The sequence below is a fragment of the Struthio camelus genome, chromosome 5 (genome assembly GCF_040807025.1).
Source record: "Struthio camelus isolate bStrCam1 chromosome 5, bStrCam1.hap1, whole genome shotgun sequence".
NCBI classification, from domain to species: Eukaryota; Metazoa; Chordata; class Aves; order Struthioniformes; family Struthionidae; genus Struthio; species Struthio camelus.
This window is the reverse complement of record NC_090946.1, coordinates 32235118-32260853: the sequence shown is the minus strand read 5'-3', so window position 1 is coordinate 32260853 and position 25736 is coordinate 32235118. Positions and strand designations below refer to the sequence as shown.

Below are 25736 nucleotides of genomic sequence, written 5' to 3'. Positions count from 1 at the left end.
CATTCTTTTAGAGTTACTGATTTTTAAAATTACCTTAAAAATGTTATAGCTCTATCATTTTCTCAGATTTCTTAGTTCTTATACCTCTCCACTGGTATTCAGTTAACGGAAAAATCAAAGCAAGTTTAACAGGTGTTACTGTAAAGAATCTTTTACATATGAGACAACTGTTTCATGGTCATTAGCTAAGTATGTCTTGCAGCTCGGAAGCACACTTGAAAGTTTAGATTTCTTAGATTACCCAGTGCTCCATTCCTTGCACCAGCCTCTGCTTCATTAACAGCAATAAAGACAAGCTGTATGTTTCAGATATGAATTCAGATGAAAATTTCTCCTAATTCAGTACTAACAATTGATGCAGACCCATCTCTGCTTGTTATTGTATAATTCTGCTTTGGTCCTCTGTTCTGTTCTGGGTGAATTCTGGTATTTCTGCAGCGTGATGAAATGAATTTAGATAAACAGCACAGCTACTGGCAAGCTGCCTACTCCAAGAGACTCGGGCACTTTTTGCATTGTTACAGTGACATCCCAACTCCCCAGTTTATCAGTGCAGACAACATACTCATAATCCTTTGAAAAGTACAAGGAACAGTAGCATTTCAGAAAAGTTTTTACTTTTAACTGCAAGCAAATCATTGTATAAGAAAACATTACATTGCCTGGCATTAACAGGCATGTCACTGCAAGCAAAAATGTTTCACATCTTGGGTAGTTTGAGAAGCAGACAAATACCACGGCTATCTTTTTCTTCTTATGTCCTTGTATAATTGATCTCGAGCTAGGAACTTTGCATTCCAGCAGAAGCCTGGATTAAAAAACTAGACCAACAACAGTCAGCCATCAATCTTGAGGCCATCTACCCTATCTACAACCATTTGTATCAGCCATTAGCTGTTTAGTAACTCCAAGCCTCAGCCAAAGAGATCATCTTTCAAAGCGAATAAACATTCATTAGATATCCTCATTCATTCCTGCTATTCTTTTGCTAACTCCCATCCATTATTCCCTCAGTGCCTGCAGTGAAATCTTACACTCATTGCTTCAAGTCATATTTATATACCACATTAGTGAGCATCAGAAAAGGAGGACTTACCACTTTCTTTCTCCATATATGTTTTCCTGCAAAAATTCAGGTGTGAACTTACAAAGAATGGCAGCTCAGAATGCAATGCTTAGTAACGTTTCCCACATACATCCATAATTACCTGCCTCTCATTTGTAGTAAGTTCTCCTTATGCCATCCTGGAAGTGCAACGTGGCAGTAGTGTTAAATACAACCTCACTTAAAAGGGTTCTTTCACACTGTTAAAACAGAGTAAAAAGGAGAGATTAGTTAAAATAATTGAGACGAAAAGGTACCTCTGCATAAATATCCTCTTTTCTTCATTAGAAAATGCTGAAGTTGCTCTTTATGTGTTTGAAAATACTAACATTTTAAATATATATATCACAGAATCGTTTAGGTTGGAAGGGACCTCTGGAGATCATCTAGTCCAACCGCCCTGCTCAAGCAGAGTCACCTAGAGCATATTGCCCAGGATCACATCCAGACGGCTTTTGAATATCTCCAGCGAAGGAGACTCCACTACCTCTCTGGGCAACCTGTTCCAGTGCTCTGTCACCCTCACAGTGAAGAAGTTTTTCCTCAGGTTCAGATGGAACTTCCTGTGGTTCAGTTTGTGCCCACTGCCTCTTGTCCTCTTGCTGGGCACCACGGAGAAGAGGCTGGCCTCATCCTCTTGACACTCCCCCTTCAGATACTTGTACACGTTGATGAGATCACCTCTCAGTCTTCTCTTCTCCAGGCTCTACAGGCCCAGCTCTCGCAGTCTTTATTCAGAGGAGAGATGCTCCAGTCCCCTCTTCATCTTTATAGCCCTCCGCTGGGCTCTCTCCAGGAGTGCCATGTCTCTCTTGTACTGGGGAGCCCAGAACTGGACACAGTACTCCAGGGGAGGCCTCCCCAGGGCTGAGGAGAGGGGCAGGATCACCTCCCTCGACCTGCTGGCAACACTCTGCCTAATGCACCCCAGGAGACCATTGGCCTTCTTGGCCACAAGGGCACACTGCTGGCTCATGTTTAACTTGTTGTCCACCAGCACTCCCAGGTCCTGCTCGGCAGAGCTGCTTTCCAGCAGGTCAACCCCCAGCCTGTACTGCTGCGTGGGGTTATTCCTGCCTAGGTGCAGGACCCTGCACTTCCTTTGCTGAACTTCATGGGGTTCCTCTCCGCCCACCTCTCCAGCCTGTCCAGGTCCCTCTGAATGGCAGCACAGTCTTCTGGTGTGTCAGCCACTCCCCCCAGTTCTGTATCCTCAGCAAACTTGCTGAGGGTGCACTCTGTCCCTTCCTCCAGGTCATTGATGAATACATTGAACAAGACTGGACCCAGGACTGACCCCTGGGGGACACCACTAGCCACAGGCCTCCAACTTGACTCTGCGCCATTCACCACAACCCTCTGAGCTCGGCCATCCAGCCAGTTCTCAATCCACCTCACCGTCCACTCATCTAGCCCACGCTTCCTGAGCTTACCTAGGAGGATGTGATGGGAGGCAGTGTCAAAAGCCTTGCTGAAGTCCAGGGAGACAACATCCACTGCTCTGCCCTCATCTACCCAGCCAGTCATTCCGTCATAGAAGGCTATCAGATTGGTCAAGCATGGTTTCCCTTTGGTGAATCCATGCTGACTACTCCTGATCACCTTCTTGTTCTCCAGATGCTTAGTGATGACCTTCAGGAGGAGCTGTTCCATCCCCTTTCCAGGGATGGAGGTGAGGCTGACAGGCCTGTAGTTTCCTGGCTCCTCCTCCTTCTTGCCCTTTTTGAAGACTGGCGTGACATTGGCTTTCTTCCAGTCCTCAGGCACCTCTCCTGCTCTCCAGGACCTTTCAAAGAGGATGGAGAGTGGCCTAGCGATAACATCCGCCAGCTCCCTCAGCACTCGTGGGTGCATCCCATCGGGGCCCACGGATTTGTGGATGTCAAGTTTGGGCAAAAGATCTCTAACCTGATCCTCCTCGACCAAGGGAGAGTCTTCCTTTCTCCAGCCTTCCTCTCTTGTCCCCAGGGTCTGGAATTCCTCAGGACTGGCCTTAGCAGTAAAGGCTGAAGCAAAGAAGGCATTCAATAACTCTGCCTTCTCTGTATCCTTCATTACTGGGGCACCCGCCCCATTCAGCAGCGGGCCCACGTTTTCCCTAGTCTTCCTTTTGCTACTGATGTAACCGAAGAAGTCCTTCTTGTTGTCCTTGACATTCCTTGCCAGATTTAATTCCAACTGGGCCTTAGCCTTCCTTGTCGCATCCCTGCACACTCTGACAACGTCCCTGTATTCCTCCCAAGTGGCCTGTCCCTTTTTCCACATTCTGTAGCCTTCTTTCCTCTGCTTGAGTTTGGCCAGGAGTTCCTTGCTCATCCATGCAGGTCTCCTGCCCCCTTTGCTGGACTTCCTACTCAGAGGAATGCACCCGTCTTGAGGCTGGAGGAAGTGATACTTGAACATTAACCAGCTCTCCTGGACCCCTCTTCCTTCTAGGGCCCTACCCCATGAGATTCCTCCAAGTAGGTCCCTGAAGAGGCCAAAGTTAGCTCTCCTGAAGTCCAGCGTTGCAATCCTACTCATTGCCCTGCTCCCTCCTCGTAGGATCCTGAACTCCACCATCTCATGGTCACTGCAGCCAAGGCTGCCCCCAACCTTCACATCTCCAACCAGACCTTCTTTGTTTGTATATATATTTTACTAAAAGAATACTCCAAAACTGTATTGAAGTCCCCTTTCTGCTGCACTGTAGTTTTCGAAAAAACCCATTTTGTGACCTCTGTATCATCCAAGAACACCTCTCCCAACAAGACAGTGTCTCTATGCACACACAATCTATAAAATAAAAAATAGTAAATGCTCACAGGTGCCTAACACTTCCACCAAGACACTGGTTCAGCCACGCAGGTTAAGTCTTCATCTGAATTATATCAGTCCCCTAAGCTGGGAAAGCCATGGGATCTATTTATATGGATATGACTGTGGGACAGATTTGCACCTGGCATAAATAGGTTCAAGTGCTTCAGTGTTATTGGAGATGTACTGATTTACAGGAGCGGATAGAAAAGGCTCATCGCTTCTCCACAGCACAGGAAAATCTGTTTTGCTGCCAAAATATTGGGACACATAACCTCATTTTGCCCTCACCTTTATGCCACCAAAACTCAATTTCCCAAGCAAACAGCAGTGAGGACACTCCCTTCAGCCGCAGGACTGCACCAGGGCACAACTGATCAAGGCACAGTTTTCATTTCTGTTCCCCTGGTTGTACTGGTGGAAGAAAGAGACTATTAAAAGTTTCCTACGCTGAGATAGCCTTCTACAGGTCAACTGGTCACCAGCACATTATCCAGTGTAAATTACATGTATATTTAGAACACCAACATACATCATAAGTGGTCTGCTGTTCTTTCCAAATAATTATAGTACTATCTTAATTGTTTAGGTAAAATTTTCCAATTGTTAGCACTCATCTGAGGTTTTCCCCTTGGAATTCTTGTTCCTGAAGAGCAACAATAGACTAAAGGAACTTTCATTACTTTGGAACTGGTCATTAACATTGTCATATTGTTTTTTCTTCTTTTCAGATAATGATTACAAGCTCTAGAACGTTTTTTTTTTTTCAAATACATTACATGGAAGATCTTCATGATCACAATTTTCAGGGAATATGCAACAGTTATTTTTAGTGGCTTATTAATTAATGCACTCTGTTGAAATACTCTAGTGTTAAAATGATAAAGCCAAGAATAAAGTTATGTTATGCCTTTCTCCCAAGGATCTCAATCTACCATCAGGGGGCATTTTTCTAGATTACTTTAGAGATTTAGGAACATCAATTAGTCAGTGAGGCCTATGCTTCTACAACAATTTGAAAAATAGCATTTCTAATTCACTAAATTTCACTGCCCTGGCTCCTTTTACTGTATTGAAACTGTTAGGCTTCAGTGTATTTATTCATACATATGTCCTGCAATAGAAAATGGCTATTATCTTCACTTTACATGTGAGGACAGAGATGTAGAAAGAGTTGGAGTTAGACCCATGAAAAATAGAGCGCCTTTTACTTTCATTGTGAAACAATTGCCTAAAAACTCTTGTGGATCTGAGCCTAAATGACTCTTCTGGAAGGACCCACGACAGCAATAGCGAGGCAGAGAGCCAGGCCTGGCTCTCCTATGTGACATTAGCGTTCTCAGTGAGTCTTTCTTCCCTGGCTATAGAAGCAGCACCGTACTTCACACCTTGTGCAAGGCACAACAACACCGTCTTCATCCTGCAGTTGGGTAAGCTGAGGCACAGGGACACTTAACTAATAACAAATCAAGAAGCCTGAAGTTAATCACTGCACATTCAGACCTGTAGCTAAATTATTAAGGCATTGGGCTCAAAACTTTTTCTGTTAAGGCTAACAGAGTACTTCAAGAGATGCTTTTTAATGTTTTATAAATTGAAATCAATTTGTTCAAGCCAATGAGAGATGTAGTTTCCAAAGATAAGGAAGATAATTTGATGCTTACATATGAATTTAAGAGACAAATCTTACAGATCCCTTTTAAATTCCTAGTCTACATCGTCACATTCTTCGCCAAAACAGCAACAATGAAATAAAAAAATGTACAAGTTACTTGATTCTTTTTCTAATAAAATGAAGATAATTAATAGTTTTTATGAGAGGCATGCATTTTCTAGCTAGTTTTTCTTTAAAAGCATTTTGGGTGTGCAATTAAAATATTAAGCACAGGTTCATGTGTGTTGTCTGGAATTTAAATATGCCAGTACTGACGAATCATTGGTGCTTAATGGTTCTGCCCTTAGAATCATCAGAATTTGACTTAAGAGCACTGCAAAAAGCTAAAAAAAGATTCTAAGAGCTGGAAAATGACTTTTCTTTCCAGGCTGTTCAGAGTACTGTACGTTCATTGTACTTTTGAAGGCAATGTGACTTGTGAAACTGGCAACTTTCCCATCCATAGAGTCTTAGAGATGTTTATAGCACATGATATTTTAATTGCCTGATGACAAAATCACTTGGAAATATATCATTTTCACAATGTATTTGCTTCATATTTTAAACAAAAAGTATGAGGTTTGCATAACACTAAGGTCTGGATATAAGCCCAATAAAACAACAAAAATGTCAGGGAAAGGTGTCTCTAATCCATCACCCCTTAATGCAACCCATGAACCTATGTGCTTAAGCTTAGGTGTTACTGGGGATTCAAAGCGGCCTATACCGATCCAGGAAACATGGGTGAAATCCATGGTCCTTCACAAGGACCACAGTTTTATTCTATGCCATGACTTCTAATGGGAGCAGTGGCTGCCATGGATCAGATTTTTTTTTTTCTGGGTGAAGAAAAACCTAGTAATTTATAAGGTATTGTTGTTTAAAACAGGAAGCTACTGAAAAAGAAGCCAGAGTACTCAAGAAATATATTGTCATTAATTTACCAATCAAATTATGATAATATGGTCTGATCTGCATAAGCCAGGTCACAGAATTTCATCCAATAGGGAAACTATCTTCTACACATATGTGGAGGAATGCTTATTAAGTAAGTATCTCCCTAAAACCACAGGACATCATTGAAAATAAGTTGAATAGCTACAAACTGTCCTCTGAGTGGAGTCCACCATCTTGGTTTTAATATATTAAGTCCTAAAATGGCTTTGCATCTGCCTACTCAGGGAACTGACTTTGCCTATATGTTGCATTCCCAAACCTGGAGTCGCCTGCTTTATAGAAACACTAATGGACTTGACCGTATACACAAACTCCTTCAGTTTTACACCTCCCTTTCCATAAGCACGCATATATAAATGATCCAATGTGTTAACTCTTCTGTACATACAGCAAATCCCAACCTTTGAACAGATAGTCAGGGAAGCTGACTAACTTGATAGGTAGATTCAGCAGACAGGGAAAAAGAGGAAAACATGTTAACGATTATGTTTTGTTGCAGCTTTCTAATTGGGAACGTGCTTCCATATCCTCATGTTACTGATTTTTTTTTTAGGGTGTTTTTTTAATTATTATTATCTTACCAGGACATGTAGGTAACCCTACATGACAAATCAAAGTTAAAAATAAGTAAAAAAGCCTCTTCAGTACAGTCCACAGTTTTAGGCTTTTGAAACTGTTTGTACAGTAGCTCGTGTGTGCAAAGCATAGTTTCAGGAGCAAATTGAATTTTCTGTTTTATTTTACCAAGCACATGTCACATGCACTGTAGTTACAGATATGCAACTGAACATACTCGAAGTCCTATTAATGGGGCTTGACGACTTTCAAATTTAGGTCCTGCTGAAATAGATGAAACCATATCCTCTTTTGAATATCAAACTGATTTTTAGCAGCTGAAGATCTAACCTGTAGATCAGTCTTTCACAATGATTTGTATTTAGGAAAAATATAGACCCCACACCTGAATTTGGATTTTACTAGAAGTCTTTTGTGGAGGAGTTATACTGATAATCAAACCATATTAGAGATCAGGTTTGTAAATGGTGAATGACCCTTAACTGTGCCAACGCTAGTAGATGTCACTATAATTTATCCTCTAGTGGGACTTCCTCTCCCCGTAACTCCCTAGGTCTGTGGCCTTGCTCATCAGTTCAGTCGTGCTTGTAACAAACATGCACGTACGCTCTAAGATGTACGTCACACCCTTACAAGGACTGAGGGCAGCCAGACACTCTGAAATATGGAATGTGCATTAGCAAGCGTGGTCCATAAAATTTCAAAGCCTAAGATCTTTTCACAGCCTGACAGATTTTCCCATATAGCTTTCCACATTCCTAGTGTAACTCAATACAGGCACTGCAGGCTGAACGATAAACAGAGACTCCTTCAGGAAGCCTTGGGAAAGTGGAGGCTCAGAATATTACACTTTGCTCTAACTATTCCACAGGTGACTGTTAGGGCTGCATAGACCATTTTCGCACCTCAGTAGAAGAGGCAAAAAAAGTGAGAACAGGGCAGAACAAGTAACTGCAAAGGTCTGTTAATGGACTATTGCTACCCTTGAACACTATCTTTTATGGAAAATAAAAACACTTATGTACTTTCCAATCCTGGAAAAAAATAGTAGAGCTTCAGCAGATACATGCTTTAATATTGTTTTTGCATGAGGTGCACCAGTAAGTTTTATTGTAAGACATGTGGTTAGTAATATCTGCAAACCATGAGAAGTCTCAAAGCACATTTCTAGTACTTGACTCACTCATATTTCCTCTGGCAAGCTGCGCTCTTGCCAGCTATAGCTTATACATGTATTCATCACAGCCCCCAGCCTAAGCAACGTGCATGCAACACACATGAGCACTCAGAAAATGAGAGTCAGCCTAGCCAGCACGCACTCACTGAGCCAGGCTCTCAGTAGCATTCAAACTGTACAAAAAGAGTCCAGAGCTGAGCCAAGGTAGGTAGACACAACCGGGGCTCCCCAGACCGTGAGACTGGCTATCAGCCAGGTCAAACCCTAACATAAAGTGAAGCATCTTCAGAGCTGTTCTGCTTTACGTCAGCTGTCAGTGACTGAGGGCTATTGCAGTTTTCGGGCATTGTTGGGATGTTTTGACCATACTCCTTTGCTTATAGTTCTGCATCCTATGTAGCACAGGAACTGTTATGGCAACAGTGTGACAGCAAAGGATTTCCTTGCTCATAGATAATCTTTCACCGTATAGATCCAGTAGACCAGTGCAAACTAACTAAAGCGTAGCCAAGAACCAGGGCCAGAATGACTAATAATGACCTTCTGAGCAGCCACAGCACGTACAGAGCGCAAGGTACAAAAGGTTTTCAAACAAAATTGTACGTAATATACCACAGTCACTATATTGTGCACATACCAGAGCTGGGGAAGCAAGCTTCAGCTGATAATGTATTTAATAGCTCTTGTGATCAAAAGAGGGAGTACACAGTTCCCCGTCTTATGAAACCTATCATGCCTGTAATTCAAACTACCTAGTAAAAAATAAATGCAATCATATTTCTGACTGTGGGTTTGCAGCAAAACACCAAACTGGAACGTTAACCAGCCGTTATTCTTGTTATACGACTGGACAGCAAAATCAGTATTGCCTCTGTTCCCTCATCACACACCTATGTGACGCTTAGAGGGAAGATTTCAAAATGGCTGAACCGTGTTTCCAGACTGAATCTTTAGGCAACCACAATCAGCAGATTATTTGTAAGATTCCCGCTGTTTTTGCTGGTGAACAAATGTTTGCAGAAAATACACTGAAATATCGTGAACATTATTAAAAATATTGTCATGTTTTCTTTAGTGTTCATTTAGTTCTAATATCTACACAAATGGAGCAAACAGGTTCTTAACTTATTAGCTATCAAGCAGAGGTTCAAACTCTGCACATACTTATACTATTAAGGTCAAGATGTAAAATGCCTTACCCAAAATTTTGATATTTAGTACATACCATAGATATGACAACATTTCATTTAATCTGGGGAACTCTATCTCCTGTTTTACAAAAAGAATTGAATGGAAGGAAGGAATATTCCATCCTCCTAGAACTACTTCCTGTTCTGGATCAGAAATAATTCTACCACCATCAGCAACACAATACTGTTGTGAGATGCTATTTATGTCTGGTATAAGTAACTACTTAAAATACAGCCTGTGGTACGTTAGGATTTCTGCTGATGAAAGTAAATGTCAGGAAATAGCTGACAACAGATAAGATCATCTTTTCACTGATATTGTTCACATAAGGACTGCAACAAGCTGTCCTTAATAATTCATTAGCAAAGAGTAGAGAAGCTGACTCCACTGTAGCACTCACTGGAGACTATAAACTTCAGTATCACTGCAGCTCATACATCAGGATCTAATGTTTTCAGAGCCTGAGATACTCGAACAAAAATACTATTAAGTGCACATTTTTTCTTTTTTCACATACATATGGAGGGCTTAACAGAGAGGATTGCCGGTCTAAGACTCACAGGGACTAATATCACAAAAATTATCATTATATTTAGGAGAAATCTCACACTGTTCAGCACTGCTCTTTGGAAACTTTTCCAACCTATGTTACAGCCTGTAAACTGCATATATGCATTTGTGCATGTAATTGGATCAAAAAGTTAAACACTTCAGGGGTCGTTACGGACTGCTGATCTTATCTTCTTGCCAATAATACTACAGTAACACTTTCATGAGAGAAACTGAGTCCATCACTGACATTCATGCACTAGCTTGCACCAGTAGTTAAGTTTAGCCATTTTAACAATGGAAATCTACATTTTGAATAATTATAATTTTTTGTAATCCAGCCTGAAGCCTAAAAACTTTTCCCAAATAAAATTAACTTAATAAAAATATCAAACTCATCAGCATACAAGCTACACAATACTCTTAAGTAGACAAAAGCACAATGAGGAAAACTGGGAGGAGATTGATTCCCCCCAAAACACCAGGGATGCATTAAGCATCTTTATCGTCATGTTCAGGATATCTTTTCTTGCCTTGTTGAAGAATAATAATCATTCTCATTGAAGAAAACCTGAAATAGAGTGATTCTGAAGTGATCCACTACTACTGCTTTGCATTCAATCTACAAGAGCCACTAAAATACCTCATGTAACTTTATAATAAAAAATCATCTGTGGCTACAGAAATTAACCAAACTAATGTGCACATATAGTCAGTCTCCATCAGTGGTTGAAGATCAAACTGCACAAGAGGTGATGACAAACAGCGTAGGCAATGCCACCATGTGGAGCCTTGACAGCTTAATGAGGTCAACCGACACACGTTATTCTGAAGCAGGAAGATGGGGTGGAAAGAAGAGGCAAGGTTGGAGAGGAAGCTTTAGGAGACTGAACAGCAGCCTCACAGGCAAGCTCCTTTAGTGCTTGAAAGCATACAAGAATTTGACATCTGTGCTCTCCTAGAAGAAATCCAAGCAATTATCTCCAAATTGACAGCGAAGCATTGCAGTACACCATAGGCACACCAAAGAACAGATAAACTAATACACACTGGAAATGCAGATAAACAACTATTTTATGGATCTGAGAAACCAAAAAAGATTCACGCTATGAGAAGCAGTACACGTATATCCCACCAAGAGCTCCAAAATTTCGCTGAGACTCCTCACAAACCCTCAAATTTCACAGGTCTGTCTTGTATGCTTTTATAGTTTCTCAACTCATTTCTCTGTAAGACTTAGCTACAAGCCTGATTCTTACTAAATAACATTATTTTTCCCCTTTTCCTGTTTGCCCAGGTGGGCAAACTCCCAGAGGAGTACTGGGCAGTCCATTGTTTTGACCGATTAAAGCACCAATTCAGAAGCAGAGGTGGAAGCATTCGTTACAGGCGTAACCACCGCAGGGAATGAACTTCAGTAACATCAACGTTAATCCAGAATGATTCTATTCACTGTTCTCAAGTTAAGTCCACTATACAACAGACAGGCTTCTGTAAAAACAGAAAACTCCCCAGGTAGCTACTTTTCACTCAACAGACTTGTGCAATGGAGGCCTGCTCAAATTAACGTATCAAATCAATAAAATAATCCAAGCAGAATTCTGAGATTTACCTAAGGACCTTGCCCTGATTTTGGACCAGAAGCCCAGCAAAGAGCTAAAGACCAAACTCTATTACTGAGGGCTCTGGAGAAGCAGACCTCAGAATGGAACGCTTCTGAAAGCGGCCTGTTTTCCAGCACCAATGTTAGTGGTTTCTTCTATTGGTTACTGATGGTGATTACACACGACTTGGGGGAAGGTGGAGGGGAAAGGCATCATTGACCAGAGGCTATTCACAGTGAATCCTGTAGCATAGATTTTATTTTAAAAATTACTCTTCACTGCATTGTAAATGCTTATATGATCACATGCAGACTGAGGAGAGGTAACTGGGCTTTTTCCTCTTTTCAAGTACAGCTGGCAGTTGATCCTGCGCATGGTCAGTTGCTTGGCAACAAAACAAGTTTCTCTGGCTACAAAATAAATATTCCACATCTGAAATATTTGAGAAAATACTGTTTTTCCTAACTGCATTCCATAGTACTTGGTCCACAGGGTTTCCCAAAATAACCTAAAATGTTAGCAGGGTTACACAAAGGACGACCTCCAATTAGATTATCACTCTGAGACAGATACAGACATGTCCTCCTATACAACACTGGTCATATTCCTAAAACGGTATGTTAAATCTACTTTGTAGTCTGGAGCTCACATAAAGTAGTTTAACTGCCTAGGAACAAATTAGCTAACTAGATCCTGCGCCCTTTTAAATGTAGGTGTGGTGGGAGACATTTTGCAGGGACTGAAAATCTGGAAGTTTCTATATTCGGTCTGAGATGTATGCCAAAGAAAGCATGTCTAAAGAAACAGCTAGTGAGCACAGACAAAAAAAAAAAAAAAAAGAGATATCTCATCAACTACCAGCCATGCTACTGGAAGTGCCTGGCCCTGGGGTTGGTGCAGAAGATACTAATTTAAAGTCACGAGTCTTCCAGTATCTCATAATTCTGACTGCCATCTTTCTCTTCATCCTTTCAACAGGATATCACTTTCTTGAGGACACAGACAGTAGAACCTAGTTCTTCCTGCCCCTCTGAAAGCATCCATCCCATTGGCCAATTCTAAAAAAATCTAATGGACAGATTCCTTTTTTTCAGATGCAAGGGAAGGGTCATGGACCAGTACACTGTGCTGGATCAGATCACTGGTCCAGTTAACACTGTACCTTCTGTCCCATCATGATCAACAGTGAATGTCTACGAAGAGAATAACAATAGGACAAGCAAACAGTGATGATTCTTTAATACCCTCTCCCATCATTCAACAATCTAACATAGGGATAGCCTATGTTTAATAGCCCTTGATGGATCCTTCTTCCATGAATTTGTCTTAACATAAAGACTAAGGAGGAGAAATATCCACCTCTAGATGGTGAAGAAAAATTAAATTTATTAAGTTCTTAAAATGAAAGAAAAGAGACTATTCACCTTACGAATGGTCAATTAGAAACACTGATGAAGAATCATCAGGCTGTTTCACCACCTTCAGGGCCTAAGCCTATTTTTCAAAAAGGAGTCAGCCGAAACTTTTGGAATTTGGCCTCTTAAGTCATGCAGGCTGGTCTTAAGTTCAGACATTCCTGTAAATATGGGACTTGGCCTTCAAATTCATCTGGGCTCATTCAATAAAAGGATTCACACACCCACCACTAATATGCAATCCAGGTGTCCAAGGCCACCTGGATTTGTAATAGTACAAAGCTAGAAACCTCCCAGATACACCTAAATGCTATGGATATCTCCCTTTTCAACCTTAATTCTCCTTACATTTTTCTTCTACATGCACTCAGAGCATTTGCATCTCTGAGCTGGAAGCATCTCATCTATTGCACACTTAAAGTGGGAACTGAACCTAGAAACTAAACTGAACAGAACATATCCCTGTGCTCATCTCCCTTGAGTAGCTTAACTGAACTGGGAGTGTTAAGAGCCCACTGCTAGATTAGATAGAAACAACTAGAAACTTCTTCTAGCACACAAGGGGAGGAGGAGGAGCTATTTCCCCTCCATTATTTTTTAAATACTCATTTCCCAAGTAAATTATTTCTTCCATGGGAGTCTTGCCACGTTCAGTGGACAGGATGGACAGCACTTGCTTATTGAGTTCTCATGTTTTGTTCATTGCCAATGTATGGTCCCCTGCACAAGAATAATTTATTTCCTCTTGAATAGCCTTTAATGCTTATATGTTTTGCATATATTAACATTTTTGAAATATCCTTGTTATCTCATTTTGCAATAACAAATCAAGGCACAGAAGAATTAGTCTTTTAGCATCTGCTTATCATAGGTGTCTCACTTCAGATTTTCAGGAATTGAATTCTCAGTGTATTTGCATTAGGTACCAGTTTATGATGCACTAGTTTATGTTATGTACCAGTATGTTAAAATGACTTAAAATGACTTAATCTGCACCTGTAAGTGCTTGGCACATAAGCATATATCTCTGAGTGTTTTCACTCAGAACTCAGTGGCAGGAGAAGATGAAATCAATTTCCTCATGATTTCAATACTTAGTCTTAGCTTAGTCTTCACAAAGCTCTGTCTTTCACACTCCATATTCTAATTTCTGTAACATTCGAAGCATTTGTCCTGCAAACTTCAACCCCAGAGCATTTTACCTGTGCAATAAATGATAAGGAACTTGTACAAAAATGCAGTTTAAGACTATCATGATGCCCAGGGAGCAGAACATAATTTTTACAGAAAGCCTTAATTTTGTCACTGTCTCGGTCTCAGTGCTTGACTTTGCTACATTGTATTAATAAGGCCCTGTAAAAGCTTAGCACCTAATTCCGCATTGACACTTCCATATGTTACCAGCAAAACGGGAGCACACAGCTCCAAGGCACTCTGTAGTAGCTAGGAAGGAGGAATTTTTGACAGTAGTTTTCACAGAAATTTGCTGGTGGAGAAAGAACAATGAAGCTTTAGCCCCAGGATTTATATCAGTTTTAAAGGGTGATGGCCTAGCAGACGTTGTATGCAGCCCTTGTTCCTTTGGCCCTGCCATTCCCAACCTATTTCTAGTTCTCCGTCTTAGTCCCATCCCCTTTACTTCTGCAATGAGGAGCACATCCTTCTGCAGTTACCTCGTCTTCTTGTTCCACATCAAATTGCTTTGCTCAGCAAATCCAAGCCTCCCAACTTCAGCCTTAGCATCCATTTTAGCCTCCACCATGCATGTGTATATTCTCCCAGCCTATGCTTTTGCCCTGTCTCCTAGCACAAACAATTCTAATTTCATGCAGTTTGTCTCCTGCCTCAGCACGGCCTTTGGGTAACCATTTACCCACTTCCACCTGGGTTTCACTTCCAGCCCTTATATCCAGTGTCAATGTTAATCTCCTACTGCCTGGTCTGGTTTCAGTGTTATTATGCACTTTATTCCTGCTCTCCCTGCCACGCTGCTCTTCCCTTTCAGATCAATATGCACAGCCTCCCTCAACTCCCCCTCAGCATCCTGTAATTTCTTTGTCCGAGACTCTTTGCCTGAACGGTCTTTGATTCCCACCACCAGCAGCTCTCATCCCTCTTATCTCTATTCCTCATTGTTAGTGCCAGTCTTCCTACATGGTTCAGTCCAGCATCAGTTGTGTGCAGGCCCGTCTTCCCCCTCTGCCCATCTAAGCCTCATTCGAGTTTCCTTTTTTTCCAATCAGGTTCCTAATCCTCGTTGCCCTCCTCATTTCCCTACATCAGATCTGGTCTAGTCCCCCCACAACTTGAAGCAGGTAGTTTCCTTCATGTGAACAAGGGTCTCATATCCCTGATAGGGGAAGGAGGAAAAAAAAAAAAAAAAAAAACCAAAGCCTCAGACAAATTTCATATCCCAGAACGGGAGGACTACATCTTTTCAAAGAAAATTATTGGTAGTGATTTTTTTTTTTTTAGCATGAGTAAAACAATGTATTTTTCTCTAGCCTTGTTCTTGGAAGAGGTTAAACTGTTCTGGCTGAAACTTTCTGAAGAGAATTCAGCCTGAGGCCGACACCCAAAGCAACATGGAAAATTCTAGCTTGAACAGCTACTTTGAAAAAGTTTTGAACAGCTGAAAATAGGGCCTTAGAACTGGAAGTGCTTGGCAGCCTTAATAAGAGATGGTGTTACTAGCCCTGCCTATGCTGAGAGTCAAAGGGCCACACTATAAGGTCACTCACTTCGGTGACAAGCATGAAAAATGCATTTTATGAAGCTACTCAGGGTTTCTGCTAGCATAACTGAGATAAGGCTTCTGCCCTTTAACTGTCCTACAGTCCAATGACTTGATGAATCTAGAGAGATTCTAACAATATTTTTCCTTTCCCTCGAGCTGTGCCTTAGTGTACAAACCAGGGCAGCAGTGCTAGCCAGTTATAAGATTTCCCCCGAGCCTTACACTTTGTGGTGTGGCAGTTCATTGTAAGCAGTTGGCAGACAAGCCACGGGGCCCCCAGCTGTTCAGATTCCTTCTGCAAGAGTCAACATAATTGTATCCTTACTTGTCTCTTCGGCTTCTCCACTCCAGAGTTTGCTGTAATGGACCTACCTAAAGTAATTAGAGCACCTGTTGCATCGCCAGATCCATTTAAGGGAGTCCTACTGCAGTTGGGTTTACATGGTTTGACAGTAATTGTTTAAGTGGATGCCATTGTAATGACACTGCAAAATAAAATTGTAGATTTATTTTAATCAATAAATATAATTACATGCTCATCAAAACATGAGCTTATCTGTAATTAGTTCTCCATACCATAATGCAGTCCATAACGCCAACTTTGTGCACATTACAGAATGTCAGACAGCAATTACATTTGCAGAAGACAGGATATTCACAATCAGTTGAGTTTTTACAGGTCAGGAAGTCTGAGCCCTGGAAAAAAAAAAATCACAAAGTATCAATTGTGGAACTTGAAAATGGCTATGTGGTTTGGGAGCAAATTCTGTTTATTGGTTACACTAGTAGCACTGGTACCAGGAGAACGGCCACTGTAAATTAACAGTCTTAATATGCATTAACACAAATGGCATTTTGCAAGCTCAGTTACTTAAGCTGCTAAACTTAGCCATTTTTCTTTCAGACCTATACAAGACTGAATAGCATAACAAAGTGGGAAGGGTTGTTATCATAAGATATTAAAATATCAAGAACATTTCCATATAAAAAATTATGTGCATATACGTGCCTACACATACCCACACACGCATCTGTTTACACTTATAGCCAAGTGTATATAGCCGACATTCATAAATGTGGTACAACACTTAAAAACTTACCCTAATACCATCTGTAAGAAAAATCTTTATTGTCACATTGATTTTACACAGGAGGAAATTCAGATGTGAGCCGTTATAATAACCTTCCTAAGGTAGTCACAAAATTAGAAATAATGCTTACATACTGACTCATATTTTTGTTCAAATTATTGGCTAAAACCAAAACAAAACATAATCCTATAAACCTAAGAAACATAGTTAAAATGTCATAGTAACAGTTCAGCACCCATTCATCGTATGGGCCCATGTTTGTCTGCTTATCTGTTATTTTATATAAATATGTACTTATAGCATTTTTATACATATATTTATATGCATTTGTATCAAGAAATCATGTCACACTACAGAAAATCTTTCTCAGTAATAGTGCAATATTAGAGTTTTTTTTTTTTTAACTGCATTGTAGGTGGCTTATAAGTTTCTGTAATTACCTCTATTTTTAGTACTGACCCAATAGGCCAAAGTTAGGTGTTGGTTAGAACAGCAGCACAGTATCAAACACAGTTTGGGACAACATCTATCACTATTTCCATCACCAGATTTACAAAAATTTGCTTTTCAAAAAATAGAACAGAGGCTCTTTGGGATAACGTCCTAAAGCAGAAAGTGTTCTTTTCAATAGGTTTTATTGCCATTTCAGTTGCTGTGTAGCATATTAATCATACAAATTAATAAATATATACAGAATAGTGTAGCATATTAATCATACAAATTAATAAATATATACAGAATATATTTAGATGCAATGGATATTCATCTATATAATTACAATTACTTGTACATTAGTAAGGAATCTGAAAATCATCACAGTATTTTGCCATTGTTTTTCCATTTCTTCCTACATACTTTTGTTTCTTCTCTTGAAGGGGTATCCATAACTGGAGTCTTCATTCACATTATCCATAATTCTAAGCAGCTGTTAAGCACATGCTTATCTTTACATACATGCTTAAACATGAACAAAATCAGTGGGGTATAAGTAGCTGCTTAAATGCCAACCTGAAACCGACTGAATTTTAACAGATTCTAGAGTGATTTCCAGCCAATCCTGTCAAACTTCCATTGAAATACGGACTTGAAGATGGATTCTAAATTAAGTACAAGTACTTGCACAAAGCAGTTATTCTCCATAATTTGTCTTTTACTACACTGTCTTGTAAAAAAAAAACAAAAAAAACACAACTTGTGAGGACAGGCACCACCCAACTTTTCAACTAAAAATAATATTTTAACCTTTTTCAACATTATGTTTATACAGTATTTCCCTGAAGGAGAAAAGAAATTATGGTTAAATCAGAGTACAACAGGGTAAATCAATCAGTAGCACCACTCTGCAGGACCACAGGATGCTGTGATCTGTGCCAGATCACTGCGCTCTGGATACCTCTTTTGGGGGCACAGAGCAGTCCCTAGGCAGCTGTGTTACAGTGCCAGGACGGCTCCCCAAACCCGCTCTGCTCTCTGCGACTTGAGAGAGAGGGCCCAGGCCCACCTCAGCTGCTCTCCGTCACGGTGCGCACAGACACCACGCAACAACAACAGGGCTGGGAGTGCCACCGCACAGCCAGCACGGCCGTTTTATTGAGGCAACGCCGTACAGCACCCTGCAGAGACTCAATGCCCGACCCAAGATGTGAAGTGGTTTCCCTCAGCTCTGGAGGTCCCATTACTTCTCTTAGTTTGGGCATCCACAGCAGCGTGGCAGGAAACACTGATACACAACTTTGTCACACCACAACCAGCTCTTACAGGGCCTAGATTTTTATTATCTCCATGAAAAGAGAACAGGCATATCCTTAAAAGAATAAAGAAAATCCTCATTTCTCTTATACTTTGCACACTCAAAAAGAGATAGCTCTAATTTCATAGTGTCTCTAAAGAGTATGGCCTCCCATTTTGAAAAAGTCCAGGAGCACCGGACAAAAAGTTATGCATCTGCAGAAATTAAACAAGATGCTATTAAAATTACCTTGAATGCATATGGAGTTTACTAGGCAATGAGATCTTTTACGAAGGGTATTTGAATCATCTAAATAACTTCTGTTGTCAAAATAAATAGATTTTTATTAAACGAAATATATGGGGCTCAAAACTTTAATGTTCTAATAAATTCTTCAGTGCTGCAGCCAATTTTGTCTGTATAGGATACAGAGCAACATTACATCAAGTATTAACCACACCATTCCTACAATCAGAGTGAAATCTATGTAACCCCTCTAAGGCCAAAATTAAGGGATTTAAGCAGATAAATACAAACAGAACTGGCCCACTGCCAGACTGTTCTCCATATTGGGCCAATGCTGACTTTTGGAATAGCGGTTGTCCAAAGGATATATATCTACTATTCATTATTCCTACAAATCAGCAAGTTCACCCACTACTGGCCCTCTTTTTTCCCTGAGGTCATTAAAGAGAACAGTTAGGGTAAGTCATGCATTATAAAGTTCTGACCATTCCCCCCCACCAGCCCTACAAACTATGCCACGGAGGTCAATGCAAATCCGGCCTGTGTAAGAGTAAAGCCCATAACAAGACCATGATCTCTTACTTGCATGGAAAATGCAAGATACACTTCTGCAGCGATAAAGGAATCAAGGATGCAAATCCCAAATCAGCGTCAGGTCAATATATCACCAAACGTTTAAGGCATTAATCCACAACTTCACCTGTACCTTCGTTATATCCACTTTTTTACATGGTTAGTATGAATATGACACTGTCAGATATAATTTAAATACAATAATAAGAAAGGATGACAATAGACAACTTTTTTTTTTCCAAAGAAGCTATCAACTTATCTACAAACTTTGTTTTCCTCACAGACATGCATACAACCACTAAGAATAGCAAAGATCAACGGAAAGAAGAAAAATGGGTCAGTGTTTCTATTTTTCCAGCTACTTATCAAAGGTATGTCTGCACATCGAGTAGACAACATTCCACTTTCCCTTTGTGGTCTGCTGGTGCTGAGGAGCAAAAAAAGGACAGAATCATTGTCAGAAAAATGGGAACCACAAAAACTGATTGGGGGAGGGGGGTTAGTTAAGTCCACATTTAATTTATTGTGGACTGGCTAGATTTCAAGCCAGTAATGTGCATCTTCAGACACCATGGACTGTTTTGTAGATCAGTCATCCACCACAAATAAAATCTGAGGCTGAGATCAATTGAGCTGACACTTACCGTGTTTTCCAGCACAAGCCCATACAACCTCTCATGCCTGAATTTTAGGAGGCTTCAAAAGACAGAATGATAAGAGCTGATTAACAGTTACTAAAGAGACAGACAGCCTGTAGGAGTATGAGAGTCATGAGTGGGCAAGAAACTCTTTATGGGAATGCTGTGGTTTTTTACCTAGGCTGAACTCTGGTATCATTACGTGAGCTATCAAGAGATGCAGAAGCCAATTTATGAAGTGGCAGCCTTCACTTTTACATGACACAGAAAATTATCAACCCAGCCAGGACATTGTTTTTTTAAGGTGACTGAGCCAAGGACACTGCATTTCAATTTTGTTTCTCAGGCAAGGCCATATGATTTTTCCTACCCTTACTGTAGAAAAATAGATGGCTTAAAAGCAGAGGTTAATCTGTGCTGCATATGCAGTAAGATTGTGGATGTCTGACTTAGTGTAATGTCCATTTCAAAGCAGACAGTCCATTTGGAGCCACCCATCTCATTCTGCAAGGTGGCTTAACCAAAAAATCCTAAGTCACTATGGCCTTCGGCGAGCAGTCAAATCCTTTAGCAGTCTATTTAGCTCCTTATTAAAGGCAAGGAAATGAAACTACTCTGTAGGGATTTAGGACTAAAAACCTCACTGCATGCCATGCTGCCACGTGCCCCCACCCCTCTGCACTGCTGAAGCACAGCGAGAGTCAGCCAGACACTCGTTGTTGCACCAATCTGTTTTTCCTGGAACAGATCATTCCAGTGACTAAATCACTGATGGTGTCCACCTAGTTCTATTACTCAGACATGTCACTTGACAACAAATACAAATAGTCATCATATTATAGTCAGTTAAAATGTTCAGTCACTTTGAGATACAACGGACTAGGAGGAACCACAAGAGGAACTCAGTAACAAATCAGCCAACTGGGTAAAATCCCACTTCTTCTGCAAGTCTGTAGTGTGACACATGGATGCTGAGCTGGGCCAGTAATCTTCATATTCATTCAGGCGCACTCAGTTGTTGCATACAGGCAGGCTCTGCAGCTGACATCTTAACATGCAGATCAGCAGCTTGTCCAGCAGGCAGTAAGCCATCACGTTTCACTTATCAAGACTGGGCCAATGGCAGTCTTGAACTGCCCAATAATAGGATTTCTTCCAGCTTTGTCCGGATCATTGAATTGGCAAAAGTCCACAAGCCTGTTCCCAACAACAAATTCATGTCCTCGCGTTTGATAGGGAGTCATTTGACTCAATCAGTTGTTGTGTTTTTCCCCCTACCCCATCAGCATGATGCCTGCTGAAGAATCTTCACTGAATTGTAGTCTCAACAGGTCATTTCTCTCTCATCAGATCCCAAGGTAAAATCTGCTCTAACTCCATTTACCTTGCTCAGTTCTCTCCATTGTCAATTCAAATCTGAATAAGCCTTTTGAAGTCTCCTAGTCCACTTTTGTCTTGTCAGGAAACCTTCGGGACAGTTTATAATCTATATAAGCACTGAGACAGGACCATAAAATGAATCGTATTAATATAATTACAACTAGTAAAATCATCAAAAGAACTGATTCCATGTTTAAGCTAGAATAATGAGGTAATGCAAAAAAAAAAAAATACACTAGGAGATCTAATTATATAATGCGGTATTCAGCGCTGTGTGGCCAGCCCAGCAATTCCTGTAACATTCCAATCAAAGTGATCTCACTAGCATGTGAGAGAAGAGTCCAGCTGACAGATTTGGGACATGTAACGTACTATTTAGTCAAGAGGCCCCATGTGCTATTCATAAAGAATTAACAACTCTTATATTGACAATGACAGTATTGTCAGAAGACCTTTGGAAAGGAAAAAAACTCCATAAACTCCGTCTCTGTGAAGTTGGACTTTTTTTTTTGCCCCTTTTTTCCAATGCTGATGTAATCTCCAAACATCTCCAGCAGCAGCTGCTCAGCGAAACCAGGCACCTTCTCCCTAGTCCCTTTCAGCAGCACACGCAGCACTTTCCAGCTCCCTCAAGACAATCAGGGTCTTTCTTTCACCAATTAGCTATCACTTCAAGAGCCCTGCGCTGTCCAACGAGCTCTTAAGAATGGTCTTTGCAGGAAACAACACTGGAGGGGCTTTTTTTTTTTTTTGCCTAGACAAATTAAAAGGGGAAGAAGGGAGGGAGAAAAAAGCACAACAAAACAAATCAGAACACAGAAGCTGTCCAAAATGCATCACTCAATTAGTACGACGACAAATGCAGAAATGTCCTCAAGAGCCAATGCTAGAGTAAGGCGCACACAAAAAACGCTCGTACTTTCTTTAGGAGATAGTTTGTTTAGTCCAGTATGTTAAACAGGTTTCACAGAAAGAAGGGCTCTTATTACAGCAAATCTCTGCGTTATATGAACTAAAAGGGAAAGAAACTCCTGGAAGATTACGGTCTATTTCCTTATTTGGCAGTCCAAATGTAAAGCAGAATTATTTGAAGTAGACACTATAGGAAAGAACTTGGTTTAGCTCACTTTAAATTTAGATGGATTGATGAAATGAGTAATTACTGGAACTGCTAAGATCTTTTTGAACCAGACTCAACTAGCAAGCTCCTTTCCCCAGAAACTGGGTTTTCCATCTAAAAGAGAGATTAAAGTCTGATTCACAGACTGAAATCTCTGTGAAATTTGTATTCTTTTTCCTTTAAAAACAGAGAATAGGTACAGCAGTACCTTGAAGCCCCAGTTGATGCCAAGTCCCCGCTGGAACAATGACAAACTTCAGGACCAAGTTCAGGAAGGGACTACTTAAAGGAACTTATACAGATGTTTAAGTAATACATTGACTGGGCCTGGATTTAAGCAATTGGAACTGGACAAGCGGAGCTGTGAAGGCAAAAACAAGAAGGGGCAGTAGTAAAAGAAATAACTTGGACTTTGTCCAAGTAATAGCACAGTGTGAGGAAAGCTTCCCTGATTTTCAAGACTGCAGTAAACCAAACTGCATATCAAAACACTGAGTCTCAAAACTCTCTTCCAGTACCACTTTCCAGTCAAAATTTTTCTGACAAGGATAACCATATGAGATTCAACACCTTGTCTTATAGGACAACACAAATACAATACCAGGAAAAAATCTCCATCTTTTCCCTAAATTGTATTGACTGTATATCAGGAGCAAAGCACCAGGCTCTGTAAACAATTTAATGGCATGGCAAAGCAAATACTCTAAAGGGCTTCAGGAGTTTGCTCACACTAATGGGCACTCTTAACTACTACAAGGATTTTTAATGGAGTTAGAAAGCGTCAGAACTGATCAGACTGCTTACAAGGAAAGAAAGTTTGATGTATTACCCTATATGCATTTATGAAGGAATGTGAATCAACTCAAATTCCTCTGCATGGGAAAGCTTAACCAAGGCATGAATACACACAATCAGGATTAAGAAGGATTCTTTGTGGAGGTGCACCAAACAATGACTGTCTTTTTATACCTACAGACTTCAAAAGATGCTGCATTTAAAGGGACTACTTCCTTCAGCTAGTTTAGATTTTGCTGAAAAATGCAGCAGGCTGGAAAGAACAAATATATACATGCATATACAGAAGGGGGGAGAGGGAGAGAGGGAGAGGAAGGGGGGAGAGGGAGAGAGGGAGAGGAAGGGGGGAGAGGGAGAGAGGGAGAGGAAGGGGGGAAGAGGGAGAGAGGGAGAGGAAGGGGGGAGAGGGAGAGAGGGAGAGGAAGGGGGGAGAGGGAGGGGTAGGGTCACCTCCAGTTATAGAAAGAAAGGATCAAAGTGATGCAAAAAGATCTTTCAGCTTGCCCTAAAGCAAGATCAACTACATCATTCCTGACAGCTGTTTCTCTAACCTGTTCTTTGAAAGACCCACATCCACATAGATGAGAAGAAAGGAAATCTTCATCTCCTCTGAAAGGGATTTAAGCAGAAGAAATAGCTTGACGAAGTGTTCAGTGGCTCTATCAATACAGCCACTATAAACCTACAGTCAGCAGCTCTACGTTACATTCTTGCTCAGGCAACTGGTACACTTGATTTGTGATTGCAAACAGGTAAAACATGGTTGAAGCAATGATACCTGCCTTTGTTCAGAAAAGCACAAATCTGTACCTCTGGAGGTTTGCCTTGGCCATACCTAAATACATATCTTTTGTGACAGTCATCTCCCTTTACCTCAGTGCAATCCTGATGCCCATAATGTAGCAGCTTTGCTGAACACCAGCAGCAGGATTTTACTGAGTTCAACATAGGCCAATGGGACTGTCACGAAACACAGCATATCCCATATCTTGGCCATAAGGTCCAGGTCAAGTTCTGCTAATGGTCAGAAGTCCAGTAGTTATGCAGGGCCGCCTGAGGAACAAAGCAGCGCTCTTGTTCCAGGGGCGTCCCCTCCACAGGCACACAAGTGCTGTCACCTATGCCATGCCCAGCGGTCCCCAAGAGGCATCGAAGTCAGCAGGGAGATAGCACAGCCCTCGCACCTGGCACGGGGCTCTCTTCGGGGCAGGCTGATCTACAACTGGGTGGGCTGCCACCACTGCCGCCACACCCATAGCTGGGCTTAGGACAGATTTACTTATGCAAAAAAAGTTATGGTATAACATAAGCAGGAAGATTCTACATGCCAAATGAAAATGTTTTGCAGCTAGATTGTAGAAAAAGGAGTTTAACGTGGATAGCTACTCTTCCCACCTTTGTAAAGTATTTTGAGACTCACTAAGGAAAAGCACTATGTAAAGCCTATATATTAATCACTATTAGATGAATTTTCTCAAATGTTTCTTTCCAAGCAACAGACGTTCCTAATGCCTGGCATCATTTTTAATGACTTACCTTTTCAAAGAATGTACATGGTATCGCATATAAAAACATCCTCTCCCCGTTTAGTTTATTTTGTTAAAATCATTTTTCAACTCATTATCTCTTTAGAAAATATGTTTACAGAGAGCCAATACCATTACACTCTCCTGCTACTTATTAAAATTCTCTATTTCAAAACTATTTCCAAGATAAATTCAGTATTTATTCTGAAGTAATATTTTGCTTTTAAATTATCATCAGGTAATTAACTGTCCCGATAATCAGTGCCCACTGAAGGGTTACTTAGCAAACAGATTACATATTATGCCTTCTTACTGACCTTTAAAATGTAAAACAAAAGACTTCACATCTGATTTTCAAGTACTAATTATAAAGGTGTCTACTTCCTAAAATATCACTATCTTCCTAAAATTATTTTAAAATATCCAATGAAATTACAAGTAAAAAGCAGGCAATACAACAACAATCATATAACACCTGCTGTAACCATCAGTTTGAAATATATCTCAAAATATAAATAAAAAAGATTTAGAAAATAGGTTATTTGACTTACTGTATTTGCCACATATCCAAGAGTTAGGATATCTGCAAAGGAAAATGGCAGAGTTGAAAGTGTCAGCATGGCTAATAAGAAGTTTCCAGTTCACTGTATAAAGGGGGGGGGGAGGCGGGAACCACCCACAGGACCAGCACTTTTCTCTCAAAGTCATGTGCCTGCTATAGTTATCAGAGTGAAAAAGGCACCTTGCTCCCGTTTATATTTGTAAAACCTCCTGAACAAGCATTCTATATCACACTGAAAATAAAATAGCACTTTAAAAGAGTCATATCAAGATATTTACAGCTTTGAATATAATATTTTGTCCTCTAAGGTCAATT

At 40.6% G+C, this 25736-nt stretch overlaps 1 long non-coding RNA gene across 1 annotated transcript; it reads right to left on the bottom strand.

Moving 5' to 3' along the window:
* Positions 1-52: 52 nt before the first annotated feature.
* LOC104152851 (uncharacterized) lies at positions 53-25476 on the bottom strand. The gene is made up of 5 exons (XR_696069.2): positions 25411-25476; positions 16338-16457; positions 16134-16246; positions 1209-1305; positions 53-1122 (listed from the first exon to the last, which is right to left on the bottom strand). It is a non-coding gene; the product is annotated as an uncharacterized lncRNA (long non-coding RNA).
* Positions 25477-25736: the final 260 nt, after the last annotated feature.